This window comes from Mustelus asterias, chromosome 2 (genome assembly GCF_964213995.1).
Source record: "Mustelus asterias chromosome 2, sMusAst1.hap1.1, whole genome shotgun sequence".
Taxonomy (NCBI): domain Eukaryota; kingdom Metazoa; phylum Chordata; class Chondrichthyes; order Carcharhiniformes; family Triakidae; genus Mustelus; species Mustelus asterias.
This window is the reverse complement of record NC_135802.1, coordinates 38,827,141-38,852,841: the sequence shown is the minus strand read 5'-3', so window position 1 is coordinate 38,852,841 and position 25,701 is coordinate 38,827,141.

Sequence of the window (25,701 nt, the reverse complement as noted above, 5' to 3'; positions counted from 1 at the left end):
ATGGTGGAATTTGAATTCAATAAAAAATATTTGATGACCATGAAACCATTGTCGATTGTCGGAAAAGCCCATCTGGTTCACTAATGTCCTTTAAGGAAGGAAATCTGCCATCCTTACCTGGTCTGGCCTACATGTGACTCCAGAGCCACAGCAATGTGGTTGACTCTCAACTGCCCTCGGGCAACTAGGGATGGGCAATAAATGCTGGATAGCCAGCGATGCCATGCCACGAACGAATAAAAAATATACATGGCTCCAAGAGCAGGTCAGAGGCTGGGAATTCTGCAGTGAGTAACTCACTTCATGACTCCCCAAAGCCTGTCCACTATCTACAAGGCGCTAGCGAGGTGTGTGATGGAATACTGTTCACCTGCCTGGATGAGTGCCGCTCCAACAACACTCAAGAAGCTTGATACCATCCAGGACAAAACAATTCACTTGATCAGTGCCCCATCCATCACCTTCAATATTCACTCCCTTTATCTTGCACTGCAGCAACTTTCCAAATATCTTTCGAACACACCTTGCAAATCCAAAGCCTCTACCATCTAGATGATGAATGCACCAGGTATATGGGGACACGACCACCCGTAACTTCCCCTCCAAGTCACACACCACCCTGACGTGAACTATCATTCCTCCATTGATGCTGGGACCACATCTTGGAACTCTCTCCCTAACAAATCTGTAGGCTACCTTCTCACAGACTGTGGTTCATGAAGGCACTCACCACCACCTACTCAAGGGCAACTAAAGGTGGGCAATAAATGCTGGCTTTCTCACTCTCTCTCTCCATGGCTTAGTGTCCGTTTCAATGTCTTCCATTTGTGAAGCATGCTGGAATATTTATTACAATAAAGTCACAATACAGATGCATTGTCCAATACAATGCCAAATATATATTTCTAAATATGGAATATTCTTTGTGGCAGACCATTAATTTTAACTTGCTTTATTGATATAGATACATTTCATTCATTGATTTTCATTAGCTATTATTGTATTCACAAGTTAAGATAGCATTATAAAAGTAAGTAAGGATTAAAATGTATCATTTCTAATGGAACAATTGAAAACTATTCACTCCCTGTCCATTGGTGACTAATGAATGGTCTTCTGGTACAATATAGTCTTAGAGCTTTATTGGAAAACATGTTTTAACGAGATTAGCAATGTAAATTTGCACAACCTCTTGATTTCTATATCCAAAATTTCTCTAACCCTCTCTGAATACTTGTTTACCTTTGACAACGAAAATGCAGTAGAATCCAAAATGCTGCAAAAGATCCCAAATTAAATGTCAAATATATGCACTTTCTGGCTCCAAACAAGTAGTTCTCATTTGATAAATCTTGAATCCAACATCAGCTCAAAATGCACTTTCAGTTTTCTCTTGCACTACAAGTGACGGAATGTAAGTTATACCTGCAATTTAAATGACCAGATTACATAGAATTTACAGAATAGGATCAGACCATTGTGTCAAACTGGTCTGTACCTGTGTTTATGCCTCCTCTCACTGCTGGATTAATTATAGTCACTTTTTAAATAATTTAGAAAATGCTTTTCTTTGACAGTCATCTTCTTTGGCCTGTCTCATTGTTATTATTTAAGTGGTTGCATGATTGCTTTAAGAGCTGGTCACAGGATTTGTTGATGATGCCATTGGGGTGTTTCACAGGCTCCTGCTCTTAGTTTCATTTTCTGTTCTGTGGAGAGAATATCACTTTCAATAAACCTGTTGTGTGTTACTTTGAATCTATGTGTGCAAACAACGTCTTTTCCTTTTTGTTTAAAACCCACAACCTAGTTAGGATATAACACTTATAATCTATCAAAGAAACATAATGGTTTACTCCCAGGTCATGGTTCCTAATTGTGGTTGTTTTGATACTATTAGCATTCATATGCTCAAGTATAAATTAGAAAATTCACCTGATCCTTTTGTTAACTGAGTACGAATTGAGTGTAATCTAACTTTGAGTTAGTTACATGAAAATTAACTGTTTCATGCTTTCAAACAATTATTTCATAAGTTTATGTTGATTATATGAACTGATAGAATTTCACCTCATAGCCTGTGTAGCCTTAGTTTAAGATCCATAAATAACCTCAGTGAAATGGCTTTTACCCTGTTTCACTGTGGTTTTTCTGTCAATATTATAATGGATGACCAGGAACACCTCTGTCTGGCAAGTAAACTAGTTAGTATCAGCCAGCATGTGATGTTTTATCTATCAGGTCAATAGAGTATTGTAAATCCTCCAGGTAAGCTGGCCAGTGTGACACCCAAGGTCAGCAGTGCCGTGTCACCAATGCAGCTTTAAGAGTTCACAACATGCTTGAAGATGAAAGTTCATAGAATCCCTACAGTACAGAAGGAGGCTATTTGGCCCATCAAAGAACAAAGAACAATACAGCACAGGAACAGGCCCTTCGGCCCTCCAAGCCCACGCCGCTCCCCGGTCCAGGATTGAATCCTGAATCCAGGATCCCCGCCCAATTTTCCAGCCTATCTAGAACATAGAACATAGAACATAGAACATTACAGCGCAGAACAGGCCCTTCGGCCCACGATGTTGCACCGACCAGTTAAAAAAAAAAAAAACTGTGACCCTCCAACCTAAACCAATTTCTTTTCGTCCATGAACCTATCTACGGATCTCTTAAACGCCCCCAAACTAGGCGCATTTACTACTGATGCTGGCAGGGCATTCCAATCCCTCACCACCCTCTGGGTAAAGAACCTACCCCTGACATCGGTTCTATAACTACCCCCCCTCAATTTAAAGCCATGCCCCCTCGTGCTGGATTTCTCCATCAGAGGAAAAAGGCTATCACTATCCACCCTATCTAAACCTCTAATCATCTTATATGTTTCAATAAGATCCCCTCTTAGCCGCCGCCTTTCCAGCGAAAACAATCCCAAATCCCTCAGCCTCTCCTCATAGGATCTCCCCTCCATACCAGGCAACATCCTGGTAAACCTCCTCTGCACCCTCTCCAAAGCCTCCACATCCTTCCTGTAATGTGGGGACCAGAACTGCACACAGTACTCCAAGTGCGGCCGCACCAGAGTTGTGTACAGTTGCAACATAACGCTACGACTCCTAAATTCAATCCCCCTACCAATAAACGCCAAGACACCATATGCCTTCTTAACAACCTTATCTACTTGATTCCCAACTTTCAGGGATCTATGCACACATACACCTAGATCCCTCTGCTCCTCCACACTATTCAAAGTCCTCCCGTTAGCCCTATACTCAACACATCTGTTATTCCTACCAAAGTGAATTACCTCACACTTCTCCGCATTAAACTCCATCCGCCACCTCTCGGCCCAACTTTGCAACCTGTCTAAGTCTTCCTGCAAACTACGACACCCTTCCTCACTGTCTACCACACCACCGACTTTGGTGTCATCAGCAAATTTGCTAATCCACCCAACTATACCCTCATCCAGATCATTAATAAATATTACAAACAGCAGTGGCCCCAAAACAGATCCCTGAGGTACACCACTTGTAACCGCACTCCATGATGAATATTTACTATCTACATCCTAATATCCTATCCACCGAGCTGTCCCTCACAGCTACGATGCTTTGTTCATCACAACCTATTAACTCACCCCCACCCCCCCATTCCAGACCATGTGATCTCCAGGGAGAGGCGAAAACCCAGAGTGAAAACCCCAGGGCCAATATGGGGAAAAAAAAATCTGGGAAATTCCTCTCCGACCCCCTGTGGCGATCGAAACGAGTCCAGGAGATCACACTGGCCCTGATCAGAAAATGCTTCCCAACCCTATTCATTTCCACTTCTGCTTTACGAACACCATCTGAATTCCCTGCCCCCGAGACAGGTTCCCAACTATCCGCAGTCTCGCTCTGTACTGGCACCAGCAAGATGATCATAGAATGAAGCCTTGAAACGAGAAACAAAGAACGATTAGCCCGCGCCGCTCCCTGGTCCAAACTAGACCACTCTTTTGTATCCCTCCATTCTCACTCCATTCATATAGCTGTCCAGATAAGTCTTAAACGTTCCCAGTGTGTCCGCCTCCACCACCTTGCCCGGCAACACATTCCAGGCCCCCACGACCCTCTGTGTAAAATATGTCCTTCTGATATCTGTGTTAAACCTCCCCCGCTTCACCTTGAACCTATGACCCCTCGTGAACGTCACCACCGACCTGGGGAAAAGCTTCCCACCGTTCACCCTATCTATGCCTTTCATAATTTTATACACCTCTATTAAGTCTCCCCTCATCCTCCGTCTTTCCAAGGAGAACAACCCCAGTTTCCCCAATCTCTCCTCATAACCAAGCCCCTCCATACCAGGCAACATCCTGGTAAACCTCCTCTGTACTCTCTCCAAAGCCTCCACGTCCTTCTGGTAGTGTGGCGACCAGAACTGGACGCAGTATTCCAAATGCGGCCGAACCAACGTTCTATACATCTGCAACATCAGACCCCAACTTTTATACTCTATGCCCCGTCCTATAAAGGCAAGCATGCCATATGCCTTCTTCACCACCTTCTCCACCTGTGACGTCACCTTCAAAGATCTGTGGACTTGCACACCCAGGTCCCTCTGCGTCTCTACACCCTTTATGGTTCTTCCATTTATCGTGTAGCTCCTCCCTACATTATTCCCACCAAAATGCATCACTTCGCATTTATCCGGATTGAACTCCATCTGCCATTTCCTTGCCCAAATTTCCAGCCTATCTATATCCTTCTGTAACCTCTGACAATGTTCCTCACTATCTGCAAGTTCTGCCAGTTTTGTGTCGTCCGCAAACTTACTGATCACCCCAGTTACTCCTTCTTCCAGATCATTTATATAAATCACAAACAGCAGAGGTCCCAATACAGAGCCCTGCGGTACACCACTAGTCACAGGCCTCCAGCCGGAAAAAGACCCTTCCACTACCACCCTCTGTCTTCTATGACCAAGCCAGTTCTCCACCCATCTAGCCACCTCCCCCTTTATCCCATGAGATCCAACCTTTTTCACTAGCCTACCATGAGGGACTTTGTCAAACGCTTTACTAAAGTCCATATAGACAACATCCACGGCCCTTCCTTCGTCAACCATTCTGGTCACTTCTTCAAAAAACACCACCAGGTTAGTGAGGCATGACCTCCCTCTCACAAAACCATGCTGACTATCGTTAATGAGTTTATTCCTTTCTAAATGTGCATACATCCTATCTCTAAGAATCTTCTCCAACAACTTCCCCACCACGGACGTCAAGCTCACCGGCCTATAATTACCCGGGTTATCCTTCCTACCCTTCTTTAATAACGGGACCACATTAGCTATCCTCCAATTCTCTGGGACCTCACCTGCGTCCAGTGACGAGACAAAGATTTGCATCAGAGGCCCAACGATTTCACCTCTCATCTCCCTGAGCAGCCTTGGATAGATTCCATCAGGCCCTGGGGATTTGTCAGTCTTTATATTCTCTAACAAACCTAACACTTCCTCCTTTGTAATGGAGATTTTCTCCAACGGTTCAACACTCCCCTCCGAGACACTCCCAGTCAACACATCCCTCTCCTTTGTGAATACCAACGCAAAGTATTCATTTAGGATCTCCCCTACTTCTTTGGGCTCCAAGCATAAGTCCCCACTTTTGTCCCTGAGAGGTCCGATTTTTTCCCTAACAATCCTTTTGTTCCTAACGTATGAATAAAATGCCTTGGGATTCTCCTTAATCCTGTCTGCCAAGAACATTTCGTGACCCCTTTTTGCTCTTCTAATTCCCCGTTTGAGTACTTTCCTACTTTCTTTGTACTCCTCCAGAGCTCCCTCCGTTTTTAGCTGCTTGGACCTAACATACGCCTCTCTTTTCTTTTTGACCAGTCCCTCAATTTCCCTGGTTATCCACGGTTCTCTAATCCTACCCTTCCTATCCTTCTTTTTTACAGGCACATGCTTGTCCTGTAGCCCTAACAACTGTTCCTTAAAAGACTGCCACATACCAGATGTGGATTTACCCTCAAACAGCCTCTCCCAATCAAGAGCTGCCAATTTCTGCCTGATCCCACTAAAGTTAGCCTTCCCCCAATCCAACACCTTACCCTTGGGACACCACTCATCCTTTTCCATAACTATCCTAAAGCTAACAGAATTGTGGTCACTATTTGCCACATGTTCCCCTACCAAAACTTTGAAGACCTGACCGGGCTCATTCCCCAGTACCAGGTCCAGTATAGCCCCCTCTCTAGTCGGGCTGTCTACATATTGTTCCAACGAACCCTCCTGTACACATTTTACAAATTCCTCCCCATCCAGAGTCCCTGCCCTCAGCGATTTCCAGTCTATACCAGGGAAATTGAAGTCTCCCACTACAACAACCCTATTTTTCCTGCACCTATCCAGTATCTCCTGACATATCCATTCTTCCACTTCCCTTGGGCTGTTGGGAGGCCTGTAGTACACCCCCAACATAGTGACTGCGCCTTTCCTGTTTCTAAGCTCCACCCAGAGTGACTCGTTACACGACCCCTCTGAATTGTCCTCCCTCTGCACCGCTGTAATATGCTCTCCAACTAATACTGCTACTCCCCCACCTCTTTTGGCCCCTCCTCTGTCTCGCCTAAAACACTTGTACCCTGGAATATTCAGCTGCCAGTCCTGTCCCTCTTTCAACCAAGTCTCTGTCACCGCAACCACATCCAAATTCCTCGTGCGCATTAAGACCCCAAGTTCGTCTGTCTTACCTGCTACGCTCCTTGCATTGAAGTATAAGCACTCCAGACCTCCAGGCCCAGTGAGGTCATCCTCCCCCAGAGTGCTCTTCTTCTTTGCCAGCCTTGTCCCAGCCCCAAGCTCGTCCCCAGCCTCCACACTTGTAGACCTAATATTTTGATCCCCACCCCCCTGCCATACTAGTTTAAACCCCCCCGAACTGCACTAGCAAAGCTCCCAGCCAGGATATTTGTGCCCTTCCAACTTAGTTGTGACCCCTCCCTCTTGTACAGGTGCCATCCTCTCCTGAAAACTTCCCATTGATCTATGAAAATGAAGCCCTCCCTCCTGGACCAGTCCTTTAGCCAGGCATTCATTTGTACCAACTCCCTATTCTTAGCCTCACTGGCATGAGGCATTGGGAGCAGCCCAGAGATGGCCACCCTAGTGACCCTACTTTTTAACCTATTTCCCAACTCCCTGAATTGCTCTCTTAGGATCCCCCTACTCTTCCTATCTACGTCATTTCCACCAATGTGTATAATGACATCCGTTTCTTTATCTTCCCCTTTTAATATGCCTCCTATCCGCTCGGAGACATCCGTGACCCCAGCACCAGGTAGGCAGACTACCATCCTGGAGTCCCGTTCGCACCCACAGAATCGCCTGTCTGTGCCTCTAACTGATGCATCCCCCACCACTATCGCTCTCCTAACCCCTCTCTTCCCTTTCCGGGCCACAGAGCCTGACTGTGTGTCAGTGACCTGGTCACTGTGTCTTACCACTGGAGAGGCACACTCCTCCACACTATCCAAAACAATATACCTGTTTTGGAGTGGGACAACCACAGGTGACCCCTCTTCTAACTGTTCACTCCCCTCCCCTCTCACACCTGTCACCAAGCCCTTCCTATTTTGAGAGACCGCCACTGGAGTACTCCCTGGTACTTTACCCTTCTGCCCTTTACTCCTCCTAACTGTGACCCACGTGTCTTCCTCCCGATGCCCCGGTGTAACTAGTTGCCTATAACTACTGTCAATTTTTCTCCCATTTTCCCTGACTAGACTAAGGTCAGCGATCTGCAGCTCCAGTTCCCTGACACGGTCCCTCAAGAGCTGCAGTTCCACGCACCTGGCACATATGTGAACCTCTGGGAAGCTAGGTGTTTGCAGGAACTCCCACATCCCACATCGGAAGCACTGAACTGGCCGATCACTCATACCTGCCCTTATCCTTTATAGGGTTGGATAAAAAATAACTCGCCTTGCCTCGCCCTTTCAGCCTAAGCCCTGTGAGCCAAAGCCCTTATAGTTCACACTCTGCTTCCCACTCACTCCACTGCCCGCTCCCGACGCTGCCCGCTGTATAGTGCAGCCGGCTTTTTATGCTCCCGGCGAACGCCCCAGATAACTGCCTTTTATACTAAGACTCAACCTCCCAGAATCCCCTTCAGCTGACCTCATCGCATCTGTACCGACCACAATCCCACCCAGGCCCTATTCCCGTAACCCCACACATTTATCCTACTAACCCCCCTGACACTAGGGTCAATTTAGCATGGCCAATCAACCTAATCTGCACATCTTTGAAGTGTGGGAGGAAACCAGAGCACCCAGAGGAAACCCATGGAGGCACTGGGTGAATGTGCAAACTCCACACAGACAGTGTGGAGTTTGCACATTCTCCGGGACCGGAATTGAACCCAGGTCCCTGGTGCTGTGAGGCAGCAGTGCTTACCACTGTGCCACTGTGCCACCCAGTTGTCTACGGGATCTTGGATTTATGTCACACTATCAGTAGCCCCCACAGCTTGCCTCCTGGACTTGCAGAATCTCACTGGCTGTCCTGTCTGAAGACAATACACATCTCTTTAACCTGTGCTTAATGCTCCCTCCACTCACATTGTCTGTACCTTTAAGACCTGGTTGGCTGTAGAGATTCGCATTCTAATCAGTATTCTGTAACTTGATTTTGTGTCTCTGTGCCCTGTTTGAGAGCAGATATCCACTCCATCTGACGAAGGAGCAGCGCTCAGAAAGCTAATGGCATTTGCTACCAAATAAACCTGTTGGATTTTAACCTGGTGTTGTTAAAACTCTTACTGTGTTTACCCCAGTCCAACGCCGGCATCTCCACATCATGATTACCCAGTTACTCAGCCTGTTGTGTAGCAGTGAAATAATATCCTTATTTCCTTTTCTTTAGCTTTTAGCCCCTTATATAACCATTAGCTGATTTGCCACATTGAGTTAGTAGGTTAAAGAGATTCCAGTAAGCAAAGCATGTTGTGGTATGTCTATTAGATCTAAATTTGGATTCTCCTCGTTGCCATGATTGTTGTGTTGTGGAGCTGTAAAGACCAAGATCACTGGCTTGATCCATGTTTTCTGCTCAGTTATCTGCTTTCAGCTGGATGTAGGAGTACTCCGACTGGTTTAATGGCCCTGGAATTATGGAGGACAGCAGGGTGAGGGTTAGCAAAACATAGCTCTGTAATCAAAGAAAAATACCACTGCGCAATTCAGGTCCTGCTATGATAGTAATGACTTACACTGGACTAATAATATCTGAAGGCCAACATTTGGCATCTGCCATCTACTTCCAGTTACCAAGGAAAAATCTTAGCCAATTCTGTTAAATTCAATCCCACTTCAGATCAACAGTGAAAATATCAGTTTTGTTCAGTTGGCAGCATTCTTTTCTCTGAGTCACTTGAGAGATTTTGAAGACATTATAGATGGCATACAAATGGCAGCTCTTCTTTAATACCAACATATGAATTTGGGATAGGAGTGGGCCACTCGGCAATCTCCCCAGCATTTACAGGCCGGTCAGTTTAACGTCAATGGTGGGCAAACTTCTAGAAACATTATTTGGGGTAGAATTGTGGAGAAATGTGGGTCGATTAGGAAGAGCCAGTATGGATTTCTAAAGGGGAAAGGGTGTTCAGCTAACTTGCTGGAATTTTCTGAGGAAGTGAAATAGAGGGTTGATGCGGGTAATGATGTCGATGTGGTGTACATGGTCTTTCAGAAGGCATTCTTTACAGTGCCACATAACAGACTTGTGAGAAAGGTTGTCGGTCATGAAATGAAAGGGACGGTCGCAAGATGGATACTAAATTGGCTGAACAATAGGAAGCAGAGAGTAACTGTCAGTGAATATTTTGCAGGCTGGAGGAAGGTTTGTAGTGGTGTTCCCCAGGGGTCAGTATTGAGACCATTGCTTTTCCTGATTATATATTAATGATCTCGATCCTTGGTGGGCAGAGGACATTTTCAAACTTTGCGGATGATACAGAACCTGGAAGTATTATAAACTGTGAGGAGAACAGTGCAGAACTTCAAAAGGACATAGACAATTTGGTGGATGGTCAGATAGGTGGCAGATGAAGTTCAAGGTGGAGAAGTGTGAGGTGATGCAGTTTGGTAGGAAGAACATGGAGAGACAATATAAAATAAAGGGTAAAATTCTTAAAGGGCTGCAGGAACAGAGGGACCTTGGTGTATATGTGCATAGATTACTAAAGGTGGCAGGACAGACGAAGAGAGCAATTATGAAACATGAAGTATTCTGGCTTTATTAACAGTGACATTGCATACAAGAGCAAGGAAATGCTGAACTTACACAAGACAGTAGTTTGACCTCAGCTGGAGTATTGTGTACCGTTCTGGGCACCACACTATAGGAAGGATGTGAACGCATTGGAGAGAGTACAGAAAGGGTTTTCAAAAATGGTTCCAGGGCTGAGAAATTTGAGTTATGAGGATAGATTGGAGAGGTTGGGACTGTTCTCCTTGGAGAGAAGATATGAGGTGATTTGATGGGGCTGTTCAAAATCATAAAGGGGCTGGACAGAGTAGATAGGGAGGAACTGTTCCCCCTTGTAGAAGGATCAAAAACGAGAGGACACAGATTTAAAGTAATTCACAAAAGAAGCAAGTGTGACGTGAGAAAAAGAATTCACACAATGAATGGTTCAGGTCGGGAATGCACTGCCTGGAAATGTGGGTGGAGGCAGGTTCAAATGAGGTCTTCAAGAGGGCATTAGATGGTCATTTGAATAGAAACAATGTGCAGAGGTACGGAGAATAGGCAGGGAATGGCACTAAATCATCATGCTCATTTCGAGAGCCGGTGCAGACCTGATGGGCCGAATAGCCTCCCTCTGCGCCGTACCAATTCTGTGATTATTTGAAGAGTGTCAGTGTGATGACGTGGTCTTGTTTCACCCCAGTCTTCACTGAGATCGGTAAAAGCAAATTACTGCGGATACTGGAATCTGAAACAAAAACAGAAAATGCTGGAAAATCTCAGTTGGTCTGACAGCCTCTGTGGAGAGAGAATAGACATGATGTGGAGATGCCGGCGTTGGACTGGGGTAAACACAGTAAGAAGTTTGCCTGAAGAAGGGGCTCAGAGCCTCGAAAGCTTGTGTGGCTTTTGCTACCAAATAAACCTGTTGGACTTTAACCTGGTGTTGTTAAACTTCTTACTGAGAGAGAATAGAGCCAACGTTTAGGGTCTGGATAACCCTCTGTCAGAGTTCACTGAGATAGGGTCTGTTGGTGAGAATCACAGCTTGCATGTCATCATGGAATAGGTGGAGGAGGATAGCGACAAATTTCTCTGGGCAGGAAAATCTGAGGAGATACACCATAAACCCTTATGGTTGACAGATGCAAAGGCTTTTGTGAGGTTAAAGGACAAGTATGGTGGCTGTGCTGCTCCTTGCATTTTCCTTGAAATTGCTGTGCGGTGAAGATCACGGTGCCACTCAATGGGCGAAAACCCTGCTGCAACTCTGGAAGGGGCTCTGCAGTCACTGGGAGGAAGAGATTGAGTAGGCTTTTTGCAATAATCTTCTCTGTGACAATCAACACCTCCTCTGTGGTTACCATAATCAGACATGAATATAGTCACAATCCTGTTGATGGGGGCCATACGTGATTCTCACCAGAGAGAACCTTTGCCAGTGAGGCCACAGAGGCAAGTGAGCCTGGATGATTCCATTCCGGGCTTGCTAATTCAATTCAAATGAGATTTATAATATTATAATTAGCCTTGTGCTCTCTTCGGGAAGAAAACGACATCTTAGCGGCTCGCTCTGCCCATTGGCTGGCGGGGCACAGTGGTAAGATTGCCCCAGTCTTGGTTGAGGAATTCTTCAAAATGTTCTCTCCAGTGAGCACTGGCCACCTCCCTGTCCTTGCTGAGCTCTCAATGGGCCCTTGGATTCTTTGCCAAGGACCATTTTGTCAGCACTGAAGAATCCACGTTGGTGTCTGTAAAATGTTGGATGTTCTGCGCTATTTCTACCCACCATTTGTTCTTACTGTGTTTCAAGCTGTACTGTTGCCTTCAGACGCCTATAGGACTGCTGCCTTTCTAATACAGAGAGGTGACATTTCCAGTCCCCAAAAGCTTTGCATTTACACCCAATTAGATCAGAGCAAGCAAAGCTTTTTCACACCGTTGACCCATGTGATGTTACTGTGCTATTGATATATTTTATGTTTCTGTAGAATGTTTTAAGATTCATTTTTCTTTTACAGAGAGTCAGTGTATATGGAAACATATAGCCCAGATGCTGGAAAGCAGGAGAATTATTCATTTTAACCATGTTGTGCTTATTTAGGGACTAAAGAGACTATTGTTTGTAAATGGAAGGGTCCCCTGGGGTTTTTTGATTAAAGGAATGGAAGGTGTGTTTAGGTACAGCATTATATGATCATGAGGTTGATGGGATGAATTAGTTTTGTGGCAGGGAGATAACTTTCTGAGTTCAGTTGCTGACTGGAGCTGTTTAAAGACAGAAGTCTGCTCTCGCTCTCTCCACAACATCTCTCTGGAAGCTGCTAGGCTGTTAACCCAAGTTGGAGCTGGTATATCTGTGATTGCTAACCATATTTAAAGTGGGGTTTACGTCTATAAGAGGAATGTTGCTTATTTGGAACTGAAATAATAATAAGTTAGAAATTAGAGTTGTTTCCTTTCATGTTTAAATATTGTTCAGCTGTTAAAAGATAAACTACTTCATTTTGCTTGCGTTATATTTAAACTATGTTATGAATAAAGTTTGTTTTGATAAAAGATCCCTAATGTGTCAGAAGAAGCACTCCTGGAGTTAAGCATTCTATCCTCACATTTATGCCAAAATAAAAAAAAAATGTTGGGATCTAATCTGACTTCATAATAAACCTTGGGGTTCCGGTCCAGGATCCTAACACTCTTACCCCTGTGCTTGGTGACATACATTGGCTCCTGATCCAGAAATGCTTCAAACTTAAAATTTTCAATCTTGTGTTCAAACCCCTCCATGATCTTGCCCAATCCCATTTCTGTAAGCTCCTCTGCAACCTTAGTGTTCCTCTAGCTCTGTCTTTCTGCACATCATCAATTTCATTGGCCCACCTTTGTTAGCTGTGCCTTCTGACAGCTGCGCCTTCAGTTGACCAGGCCATAAGCTCTGGAATTCTCTTCCTTGCTGTAGGGTGGGCGGCACAGTGGCACAGTGGTTAGAACTGCTCCTTCACAGCGCCAGGGACCTGAGTTCAATTCCAACCTTGGGCGACTGTCTGTGTGGAGTCTGCACGTTCTCCCCGTGTCTGTGTGGGTTTCCTCCGGGTGCTCCAGCTTCCTCCCACAGTCCAAAGATGTGTGAATTAGGTGGATTGGCCGTGCTCAATTGCCCCTTAATGTCAGGAGGACTAGTAGGGTAAATGCATGGGGTTATGGGGATAGGGCCTGGGTGGGATTGTTGTCGATGCAGGCTCAATGGGCCAAATGGCCTCATCCTACACTGTAGGGATTCTATGATTCTATAAGGTCTGCACAGAAAGGGTAATGTGGGATTGGATGCATTGCTGCCCACACTGTGATGTAAAGGAACATATGAGCGGAATCCACAGGGCAGTCTTGTACTGGACAGAGACGTGTGTAGAGGCAAGCATGGAGACAGCTCTGAGCTTAGACCTGATATTGTATATATGTACATAGTTAAGAGTAGTCAATAAATAACTACTGTTAAACTATACAAGACTCATAATCTCTTTGTGAGACCTACCGAACTTAGCATGACATCTTACACATTTGTTTCTCTACGTCTCTCATAAATGCAAGAACCAGGAGCAGGAGTAAAACCATGTGGCCTGTCGAGCCTGCTCCACCATTCAATATGATCGTGGGTGACTTTGAGCTTAATTCCATTTTCCTGCCTGCTCCCTGTCTCACTTAATTCCTTGAGAGTCCAAAAATCTGTCTATCTCAGAATCAACGATGGAGCATCTACAACTCTCTGGGGTAGAGAATTCCAAAAGTTCACAACCCTTTGAGTGAAGTAATTTCTCATTCTTTAAAAAGCTCCTCAATACCTATTTCTTTGACCAGGTTTTTGGTAGTCGGTCTGCATATGTCCTCATGTGGCTCTGTGTCAAATGTTGTCTGCTAATGCTCCAGTGAAGCCCCTTGAGAAGGTTTACTGTGTTAAAGATGTCTTATTAATACAAGCTGCTGTTTATTATTGTGGATATGGAAATTCACTTCCAAAATTAGTGGACCCCAGAAACTGTGCCAATATTTAGATTGGATAGATGGAGAAAGAACAACTTGGACAAAGGAATAAGCGTGGGTAGATGTAATTTGGACTATATGTTTGTATGGAGGATAAATACCAACACAGAGTGATCAGCCAAATAGCTGATTTCCACATTGTGATTCCTATATATTTCTTTGTGTTTAGCAAAGGAAATTGAACCCTCAGAACTGAAGGAAGGAAATTAGAATTTAAAAAAGCCTCAGGAGAAATGCTTTAAGTTTCACTTTGGATCAGCTTTCTTGCTGTAGATATTAAAACAATTCCACTTGAACTCCAAAACACAAAAGTGGCCCCGACAATGATGCATTTATTGTCGATCCTCTGAAAAGCTGATGGTGGGCCTTCTTCTTAAACTCCTGCAGTTTCCGTGGTGATGGTTCCCCCATTGTTACAATCGTTGTGGTCAGCAGTCCCTCGATTTGAGGATGATGTCAACCCCAGGGGTCACGGGTTTCTGACCTGGGTCTTCGAAGGGTAGTGTTCTGCAAGATATTGAAGAATTTGACACAGCCACGATGAAGGAATGGTGACCTATGTCAAAGTCAGGGTAGGGGGCTTCTTGGAGGGGAACTTGAAGGAGCCAAAGAGAGAAAGGTAGGAATGGAGTATGAATATCAGAGAGATAGGGGGTTATGACTTGGCAATGTGCTGCCTTAAGGGTTGGTAGACATACTCAATAGTAACGTTCAAAGTAAATACTTGAAAGGAAAAATTGGCAGGTCTTTGAGGAAAGGGTAGGTGAGTGGGACAAATTGGATAACTCTTTCAAAGAGAATGGGACAATGGGCTGAATGGTCTCCTTGTGAGCTAAATGACGAAGGTGTTCACATGCTAATACTATACTTTGTGACAGTGCACATAGCCTGAAAGGTTTTGTCGAAGCAAGCTTATGAATTACTGCAGCGCTTCCTGTATAGCATATACATGCGTTTCTGAATGGAGGGCTGTGACAAGTGGTATTCCTCAGGGATCAGTGCTGGGACCTTTGCTGTTTGTAATATATATAAATGATTTGGAGGAAAATGTAACTGGATTGATTAGTAAGTTTGCGGACAACACAAAGGGTGGTGGATTTGCGGATAGCGATGAGGACCATCAGAGGATACAGCAGGATATAGATCAGTTGGAGACTTGGGCGGAAAGATGGCAGATGGAGTTTAATCCGGACAAATGTGAGGTAATACATTTTGGAAGTTCTAATACAGATAGGAAATATACAGTAAATGGCAGAACCCTTAGGAGTATTGGTAGACAAAGGGATCTGGGTGTACAGGTACACAGGTCACTGAAAGTGGCAATGCAGGTAGAGAAGGTAGTCAAGAAGGCTTTTGGCATGCTTGTCTTCATCGGCCGTGGTATTGAGTTTAAAAATTGGCCAAGTCATGTTGCCGCTTTATAGAACCTTAGTTAGGCCGCACTTGGAATACAGTGTTCAATTCTGGTCGCCACGCTACCAGAAGGATGTGGAGGCTTTGGAGAGGGTACAGAAAAGATTTACCAGGATGTTCCCTGGTATGGAGGGCATTAGCTATGAGGTGGGGTTGGAGAAACTTGGTTTGTTCTCACTGGAACGATGGAGGTTTAGGGGCGACCTGATAGAAGTCTACAAGATTATGAGAGGCATGGACAGAGTGGATAGTCAGAAGCTTTTTCCCAGGGTGGAAGAGTCAATTACTAGGGGGCACAGGTTTAAGGTGCGAGGGGCAAGGTTTTAAAAGAGATGTACGAGGCAGATTTTTTACACAGAGAGTGCCTGGAACTCGTTGCCAGGGGAGGTAGTGGAAGCGGATACGGTAGTGACTTTTAAGGGGTGTCTTGACAAGTACATGAATGAGATGGGAATAGAGGGATATGGTCCCCGCAAGGGTAGGGGGTTTTAGTTAAGTCGGGTAGCATGGTCGGTGCAGGCTTGGAGGGCCGAAGGGCCTGTTCCTGTGCTGTAATTTTCTTTGTTCTTTGTTTATATATTGTTACCATATTCATTTCTATTCTGAGTGAAACATATAGGGGAGGCGATGGCCCAGTGGTTTTATCGCTAGACTATTATTCCAGAAACCCACTTATTGTTCTGGGGACCTGGGTTCGAATCCCGCCATGGTGGAATTTGAATTCAATAACAAACAAAATCTGGAATTAAGAATCTACTGATGATCACAAAACTATTGTCGATTGTTGGAAAAACCCAACAAGTTCACTAATGTTCTTTAGGGAAGGAAATCTGCTGTTCTTACCTGGTCTGGCCTACATGTGACTGCAGAGCCACAGCAATGTGGTTGACTCTCAACTGCTCTCGGGCAACTAGGGATGGGCAATAAGTGCTGGCCAGCCAGCGACGCCCAAGTTCCACGAATGAATAAAATGAAACAAACTGAATCAAATAAATTGAGGGACAAATTAAAGGGGCAGCCCCTTAAAGGGATACTGCCATAAAGAAAAACCAAATAATAAATGAAACTTAAAACACCAAATCAAAACATGATTAGAAAGTTCGATAATGCACCCAAGTCCCATGGTGCCCAACGGCATGGAAGGCCTTGGCGGTACCAGTAGACACTGCATGTTTCCTCTCCATGGACAAGTGATGAAAGGGGTTTAAAGTCAATTGCCCATGCCTATTGCTGTCATGCTTCTTACGTTAAATCCAAAAATGTGTAGGTTAGGCGGATTGGTCATAGTAAAATCCCTGGATAGTCAGAAGCTTTTTCCCAGGGTGGAAGAGTCAATTACCAGGGGACACAGGTTTAAGGTGCGAGGGGCAAAGTTTAAAGGAGATGTACGAGGCAGATTTTTTACACAGAGGGTGGTGGGTGCCTGGAACCCGTTGCCGGGGGAAGTAGTGGAAGCGGATACAGTAGTGACTTTTAAGTGGTGTCTTGACAAATACATGAATAGGATGGGAATAGAGGGATGTGGTCCCCGGAAGGGTAGGGGGTTTTAGTTAAGTCGGGCAGCATGGTCGGTGCAGGCTTGGAGGGCCGAAGGGCTTGTTCCTGTGCTGTAATTTTCTTTGTTCTTTGTTAAATGGCAACACGGTGGTACAGTGGTTAGCACTGCTGCCTCACAGCACCAGATCCCGGGTTCGATTCCTGGCTTGGGTCAGTGTCTGTGTAGAGTTTGCACATTTTCCCCGTGTCTGCATGGGTTTCCCCCGGATGCTCTGGTTTCCTCCCACAGTCTGAAAGACGTGCAGATTAGGTGTATTAGTCATGCTACATTCTCCCTCAGTGTACCCGAACAGGCACTGGAGTGTGGTGACTGGATTCCCAAATAAATGAACTTTGAAATTGCAGTTTAGTCAGGGAGATTAACAGGTTAAATAAGTGGGGTTATGGGAATAAGTTCTGGGTGGAATTGTTGTCAGTGCAGACTCAATGGTAGAGATTGTAAGGGCCCTATTTTACCATTTTAATTCCACGTACTGGGCGGACTCGAAACTGGGAGTGTTTCAGATCTGACTTTTAGATCTGTTCTCAGGCGCCCCCATACGCACTCTGCCTGAAAAAATATCAGCGATTCCGAATCACGCTGCAGAAGTCTGTGGGCGGGGCTTAATGCCCCCAAAATCCTGCAGCTCCGATCGGCACCTCCAACTGCGCATGCCCAAAAAAAAAGATAGAATAATGCTCCCTGACACATTGCTCCCAGGCTGGATAATGCCTCCCCCTGGCCCCCACAGATATTACCCCACCCTCACAACATTATTGACCCCCTTATCCCCCCACCTCTGCCACACAGACCGATCGTGGGCCCCTCCTCTTCTGTCCTCCGATTTCAGACAGAATGGCAGCGGACTCCCCCTTCCCCCTCACTGATCTCAGGCAGAGTAGCAATGGAACCCTCTTCCCCCCCCACTGATCCCAAGCAGAGAGCTGTTGGACACTCAGCACCTACCTCCTCACTAGCTGCAGCGCCCGAATCGGACTTTTGTGGAGCATGTCTGTTTTGCGCCGATTCTGGATGGACAAACACGGTGGTAAAGGGGGAAGTGCCGGTAAGGTTGGGCCTGCAGCCCATTAAGTCAATTTAAATGCATGCAAATGTTTTGGGTGCGGTTCCGATCGCGGCCTTGGTAAAGGGGAACCGGCGCGGAGGCGGGTGCAGATCACGCTACTCGCCTCACGCCCAACTTTACCAAGTTTTCGTGTCCGAGAATGGGTGCAACGCGATGGTAAAATCGGGTCCTAAGTGTTTTTGCAACTACTTTCATTCAGCCAAGTGGTATTTTATCACACTGCTAACATCAACTGTTAAATTTAAATATATGTAAATAGAATAGTTTAAAATGTTTGAGCGAATGAAATACATTAATTAATTGATGCGCGATATAACACACGAGAGGCGTGATGTACTCGGGAAATAAAGGCTTTTATTGCCAACAATAACAGAGCTACCATATACAGTACACGATCCCAGTCTAAAGGGTCACCAGGCAGAGCAGTGACCTTTATACCTCTCCCAGGAGGCGGAGCCGACTGGGGTGTACCATAACAACTATATTAACAGGTAGAACAGCCCAACCCTAACCCCAACAGTAACATATATACAGACTCATAGTACTGGCCAGACCATGGCTCAGCACTACCTAGTGGGAACCAACAATGGTTCACCACATTCACCCCTCCTTTGAAAACAAAGGCCGGCGGGGTACAAAACACAGAACAATTGTTCATTTGTCTATACGTTCAAGCGGTCTGGGGTACCGCACCGTCGCTGTGACCTCCTCAACACCGGCGATGACACCGGTTCAGGCAATCGCGGTGACGTTCTCTCCAAGGCGGTGTCCAGCGACTCCTCCAGTGCCTCACGGGCCGGTAGACCCCGAGGTGGTGACAATCCGCTGAACTCGGGCACGCCTTGAAGTGGCGACCATCTCCTGGACTCAGGCAAGCTGTACACGGGAGTAAGAGGGTTAAGTGGTGGTCCCGATACTGCCCGCGCCGTGTCAGGAGGGGAAAAAATGGTTGGGGGGTCCCTAACTGGGGGTGTGGGAGCGACTGGGGTTTCCAAGTCCCCTGCTGGCGCCAGATCTCGAATCGAGACCGTGTCCTCTCGCCCGTCAGGATATGCCACGTAGGCATACTGAGGGTTGGCGTGGAGGAGATGGACCTGTTCAGCCAAAGGGTCGGACTTGCGGGTCCTAACATGTCGCCGCAGGAGGACAGGTCCTGAGTACGTCAACCAAGACGGTAATGAGGTCCCAAACGAAGACTTCCGAGGGAATGAAAACATTCTCTCATGAGGAGTAGCATTGGTTGCCGTACACAGGAGTGAGCGTATGGAGTGGAGCGCATCAGGCAGTACCTCTTGCCAACAGGAGACTGGAAGACCTTTAGACCTCAACGCCAGTAAGACAGCCTTCCAGACTGTAGCATTCTCTCGTTCGACCTGTCCGTTACCCCTTGGGTTGTAGCTCGTGGTTCTACTAGAGGCAATCCCATATGAGAGCAGGTATTGCCTCAAGTCATCGCTCATGAACGACGAGCCCCTATCGCTGTGGATGTAACAGGGGTAACCGAACAGGGTGAAAAGATCACGAAATGCCTTGATAACCGTGGCAGCGGTCATATCAGAACAGGGAATGACAAAAGGGAATCGTGAGTACTCATCAATGATATTGAGGAAATACACGTTCCGATCTGTCGAGGGAAGGGGGCCCTTAAAGTCTACACTCAGTCTTTCGAAGGGACGAGTGGCCTTAACGAGTTGTGCCCTGTCAGGTCGGTAGAAGTGCGGTTTGCATTCCGCGCATACCCGGCAGCTTCTGGTTATGGACCTGACATCCTCCACCGTGTAGGGTAGATTCCGAGCTTTTATGAAGTGGTAGAGCCGAGTGATCCCCGGATGGCAGAGGTCATTGTGGAGAGCCTGCAATCGATTCTCCTGCATACTAGCGCATGTTCCATGCGACAGGGCATCCGAGGGCTCGTTGAGCTTCCCTGGACGATACATGATATCATAATTGTAGGTGGAGAGTTCGATTCTCCACCTAAGAACATAAGAACATAAGAAATAGGAGCAGGAGTAGGCCATCTAGCCCCTCGAGCCTGCCCCGCCATTCAATAAGATCATGGCTGATCTGACGTGGATCAGTACCACTTACCCGCCTGATCCCCATAACCCTTAATTCCCTTACCGATCAGGAATCCATCCATCCGCGCTTTAAACATATTCAGCGAGGTAGCCTCCACCACCTCAGTGGGCAGAGAATTCCAGAGATTCACCACCCTCTGGGAGAAGAAGTTCCTCCTCAACTCTGTCTTAAACCGACCCCCCTTTATTTTGAGGCTGTGTCCTCTAGTTTTAACTTCCTTACTAAGTGGAAAGAATCTCTCCGCCTCCACCCTATCCAGCCCCCGCATTATCTTATAAGTCTCCATAAGATCCCCCCTCATCCTTCTAAACTCCAACGAGTACAAACCCAATCTCCTCAGCCTCTCCTCATAATCCAAACCCCTCATCTCCGGTATCAACCTGGTGAACCTTCTCTGCACTCCCTCCAATGCCAATATATCCTTCCTCATATAAGGGGACCAATACTGCACACAGTATTCCAGCTGCGGCCTCACCAATGCCCTGTACAGGTGCATCAAGACATCCCTGCTTTTATATTCTATGCCCTTTGCAATATAGGCCAACATCCCATTTGCCTTCTTGATCACCTGTTGTACCTGCAGACTGGGCTTTTGCGTCTCATGCACAAGGACCCCCAGGTCCCTTTGCACGGTAGCATGTTTTAATTTGTTTCCATTGAGATAGTAATCCCATTTGTTATTATTTCCTCCAAAGTGTATAACCTCGCATTTATCAACGTTATACTCCATTTGCCATATCCTCGCCCACTCACTCAGCCTGTGCAAATCTCTCTGCAGATCTTCTCCGTCCTCCACACGATTCACTTTTCCACTTATCTTTGTGTCGTCTGCAAACTTCGTTACCCTACACTCCGTCCCCTCCTCCAGATCATCAATATAAATGGTAAATAGTTGCGGCCCGAGTACCGATCCCTGCGGCACGCCACTAGTTACCTTCCTCCAATCGGAAAAACACCCATTTATTCCGACTCTTTGCTTCCTGTCGGATAGCCAGTCCCCAATCCACTTTAACACACTACCCCCAACTCCGTGTGCCCTAATCTTCTTCAGCAGCCTTTTATGGGGCACCTTATCAAACGCCTTTTGGAAATCCAAAAACACCGCATCCACCGGTTCTCCTCCATCAACCGCCCTAGTCACATCTTCATAAAAATCCAACATGTTCGTCAAGCACGACTTTCCCCTCATGAATCCATGCTGCGTCTGATTGATCGAACCATTTCTATCCAGATGCCCTGCTATCTCCTCTTTAATAATGGATTCCAGCATTTTCCCTACTACAGACGTTAAGCTGACCGGCCTATAGTTACCCGCCTTTTGTCTCCTTCCTTTTTTAAACAGCGGTGTAACATTAGCCGTTTTCCAATCAACCGGCACTACCCCAGGATGCAACGAGTTTTGATAAATAATCACTAACGCATCCACTATTACCTCTGACATTTCTTTCAATACCCTGGGATGCATTCCATCCGGACCCGGGGACTTGTCCACCTTCAGTCCCATTAGTCTACCCAGCACTGCCTCTCTGGTAACATTAATTGTATTAAGTATTTCTCCTGCTGCCAACCCTCTATCGTTAATATTTGGCAAACTGTTTGTGTCCTCCACCGTGAAGACCGACACAAAAAACTTATTTAAAGACTCAGCCATATCCTCATTTCCCACTATTAACTCCCCCCTCTCGTCCTCCAAGGGTCCAACATTCACTCTAGCCACTCTATTCCTTTTTATATATTTATAAAAACTTTTACTATCATTTTTTATATTAATTGCTAGCCTAGCTTCATAGTCTATCCTTCCTTTCTTTATCGCTTTCTTAGTCTCTCTTTGTTCTTTCTTAGTCTCTCTTTGTTGTTTCTTAAATTTTTCCCAATCACTTGTTTCTCCACTATTTTTGGCCACTCTGTATGCAGCTGTTTTTATTTTAATACTCTCCTTTATTTCCTTCGTTATCCACGGCCGGTTCTCCCTTTTCTTACAATCCTTGTTTTTTGCTGGAATATATTTTTGCTGAGAACTGAAAAGGATCTCCTTAAAAATCCTCCACTGTTCCTCAGCTATCCTACCTGCCAGCCTGCTCTCCCAGTCTACCTTAGCCAATTCATCCCTCATCCTATCATATTTCCCTCTGTTCAAACAGAGGACACTGGTTTGGGACCAAACTTTCTCCTCTTCCATCTGAATCAGAAATTCGACCATATTGTGGTCACTAGACCCAAGAGGGTCCTTCACAATAAGATCCTTAATTCTACCTACCTCGTTACACAATACCAGATCCAAAATTGCTCGTTCCCTCGTCGGTTCCGTAACATGCTGTTCAAGGAAACTATCCCGACAGCATTCTAAGAACTCTTCCTCCATTCCACCCTTACCGACTTGAGTCTGCCAGTCAATGTGCATGTTGAAGTCCCCCATGATTATTGCCGTTCCGTTTTTACACGCATCCCTTATCTGCTTGTTTATAGCCCTCCCTACCTCACCTCAAGATCTTATCATTCTTGATCTTACCCCGTAACGTGTTGTTGAACATGAACGCCACGGACTGCTGGTCCGTGAGCAGAGTGAACCGTTTTCCCGCCAAGTAATGGCGCCAATGCCGAACGGCCTCCACAATGGCCTGGGCCTCCTTTTCCACCGCCGAATGTCGAATTTCAGGGCCTTGGAGGGTGCGAGAGAAAAAGGCGACGGGCCTGCCCACCTGGTTAAGTGTGGCGGCCAGGGCGAAATCAGATGCATCACTCTCCACCTGGAAGGGGATGGACTCGTCGATAGCGTGCAACGTGGCTTTCGCGATGTCGGCTTTTATTCTTGCAAAGGCTAAGCGAGCATCTGTTGCTAGGGGAAAAGAGGTAGACTTGATGAGCGGACGGGCTTTGTCCGCGTAATTGGGAACCCACTGTGCATAGTATGAGAAGAAGCCTAAGCATCTTCTCAGTGCTTTGACGCTAGTGGGCAGGGGAAGTTCGAGGAGAGGACGCATACGGTCGGGATCAGGGCCAAGGACCCCATTTTCCACCACGCATCCGAGGATAGCTAGGCGGCGCGTGCGAAATACACACTTCTCCCTGTTGTAGGTCAGATTCAGGCGAGATGCAGTGCGTAAGAATCTAAGAAGGTTGGCATTGTGGTCCTGCTGGTCATGGCCGCAGATGGTGACGTTATCCAGGTACGGGAAGGTAGCCCGCAGCCCGTTCTGGTCCACCATTTGGTCCATAGCACGCTGGAAGACCGAGACCCCATTCGTGACACCAAAAGGAACCCTTAAAAAATGATACAGGCGACCATCCGCCTCAAAGGCCGTGTATTGTCGGTCCTCTGGGCGAATGGGGAGTTGGTGGTAGGCAGATTTTAAGTCGATGGTGGAGAACACCAGGGGCGGCACGGTAGCACAGTGGTTAGCACTGCTGCTTCACAGCTCCAGGGTCCTGGGTTCGATTCCCGGCTTGGGTCACTGTCTGTGTGGAGTTTGCACATTCTCCTCGTGTCTGCGTGGGTTTCCTCCGGGTGCTCCGGTTTCCTCCCACAGTCCAAAGATGTGCGGGTTAGGTTGATTGGCCATGCTAAAAAATTGCCCCTTAGTGTCCTGAGATGTATAAGTTAGAGGGATTAGCGGGTAAATATGTAGGGATATGGGCGTAGGGCCTGGGTGGGATTGTGGTCGGTGCAGACTCGATGGGCCGAATGGCCTCCTTCTGCACTGTAGGGTTTCTATGATTCTATGATCTATGGTACTGCGCAATCTGATTGACCATGTCAGATATGCGCGGGAGGGGATACGCATCCAGCTGCGTGTATCTGTTGATGGTCTGACTATAGTCTATGACCATCCGGGGTTTGTTCCCATTCTTAACCACCACGACTTGCGCTCTCCAGGGACTAGCACTAGGTTGGATGATCCCTTCCTTGAGGAGCCGCTGAACTTCAGATCGAATGAAGATCCGATCTTCAGCGCTGTAACCACTGCTCTTTGTTGCGATGGGCTTGCAGCCTGGCACAAGATTCTGGAATAGGGAGGGTGTGGTAATCCTAAGCATTGAGAGGCTACATGTGGAGCGCGTTGGGCAATTTAGAGGCTGCGGGTCTCCCACTGAAAGCGGAGGGAGTGGCCCACCGTACTGCAGGGTTACACTCTTCAAGTGGACCATAAAATCTAGTCCTCGGAGTATTGGCGCGCAAAGATGCGGTAACACAAGGAGCTTGAAGTTCTCGTAGACTGTGTCCTGCACCGTCAGATTGACCACGCAACTCCCTAGCACGGTGACAGACCGGGACCTTGACGCCATCAAAATTGTCTGCTTGACAGTCTGAATCTGGAGACCACACCGCTTCACGGTGTCTGGATGAATGAAGCTGTCCGTGCTCCCGCTGTCAAACAGACAATAAATCGGGCGTTTGTTTACCTGTATGTCCATCATGGACTTGTCGAGTCTGTGAGGCTTGGCCTGGTCCAGGATGATCAACGCCACCGTTGGTTCGTGGGCGCAACTGCAGGCAGCTGAGATGGTTGATGACGACCCCTGCTGGTCATTCACGGACAGTGCCGACCAACATGGCTGCCCCCATAGGTCGCACGTGAACGATGGCGCCAAAACCCGCGGCCCCTGCAGGTCGCACGTGTCTTGCGACTCCGTCGTTCGGAATGGCGACGTCCTGGAATCGCACGTGGCAGAAGACCTTGAAGATGCAGAAGACAAGGAGGCCGGCTCCGGGGAGTCACACGCCGCACTGCTGGTCTTGGATGGAAGTTTGGACCGGCATACCTTGGAATAGTGCCCCTTCTTGCCGCAGGCGGAGCACAACACCGCTTTAGCTGGACATCGCTGCCGAGGGTGTTTCACCCCCCCACAGAAGTAACACCGCGGGCCACCTGGTGCTGCTGCCGTCGTCAGGTCCGAGGCTGGGAACGCAATCGCGTAGTTTTTCGGTCCCGCTGAATGAAGTGGGGTCTGTGACTGCCCCTGCCACGCTGTCTCCACGTGGTCGTCGGGGTACATCACCAGACCTTTGGAGGCCGTTTCTAGAGCATCAGCTAACTCTATGGATTTAGTGAGGTCGAGGTTACCTTGCTCCAACAGCCGAAGGCGGATGTACGACGAGCCGATTCCCGCCACGAACGCATCTCGAGCGAGGTCGTTCATGTACTGGTCTGCCGACACTGCCTTGCAGTTGCAGGCTCTGGCTAGCTGTTGAAGCTCGCACGCGTACTGTTCCGTTGTTTCACCGGGCTGCCACCGTTGAGTGGCTAGAAGATATCAAGCATGCATCTCATTCGGCGGTTTGTTGTATCGCTTCTTGAGAAGCTCGAGG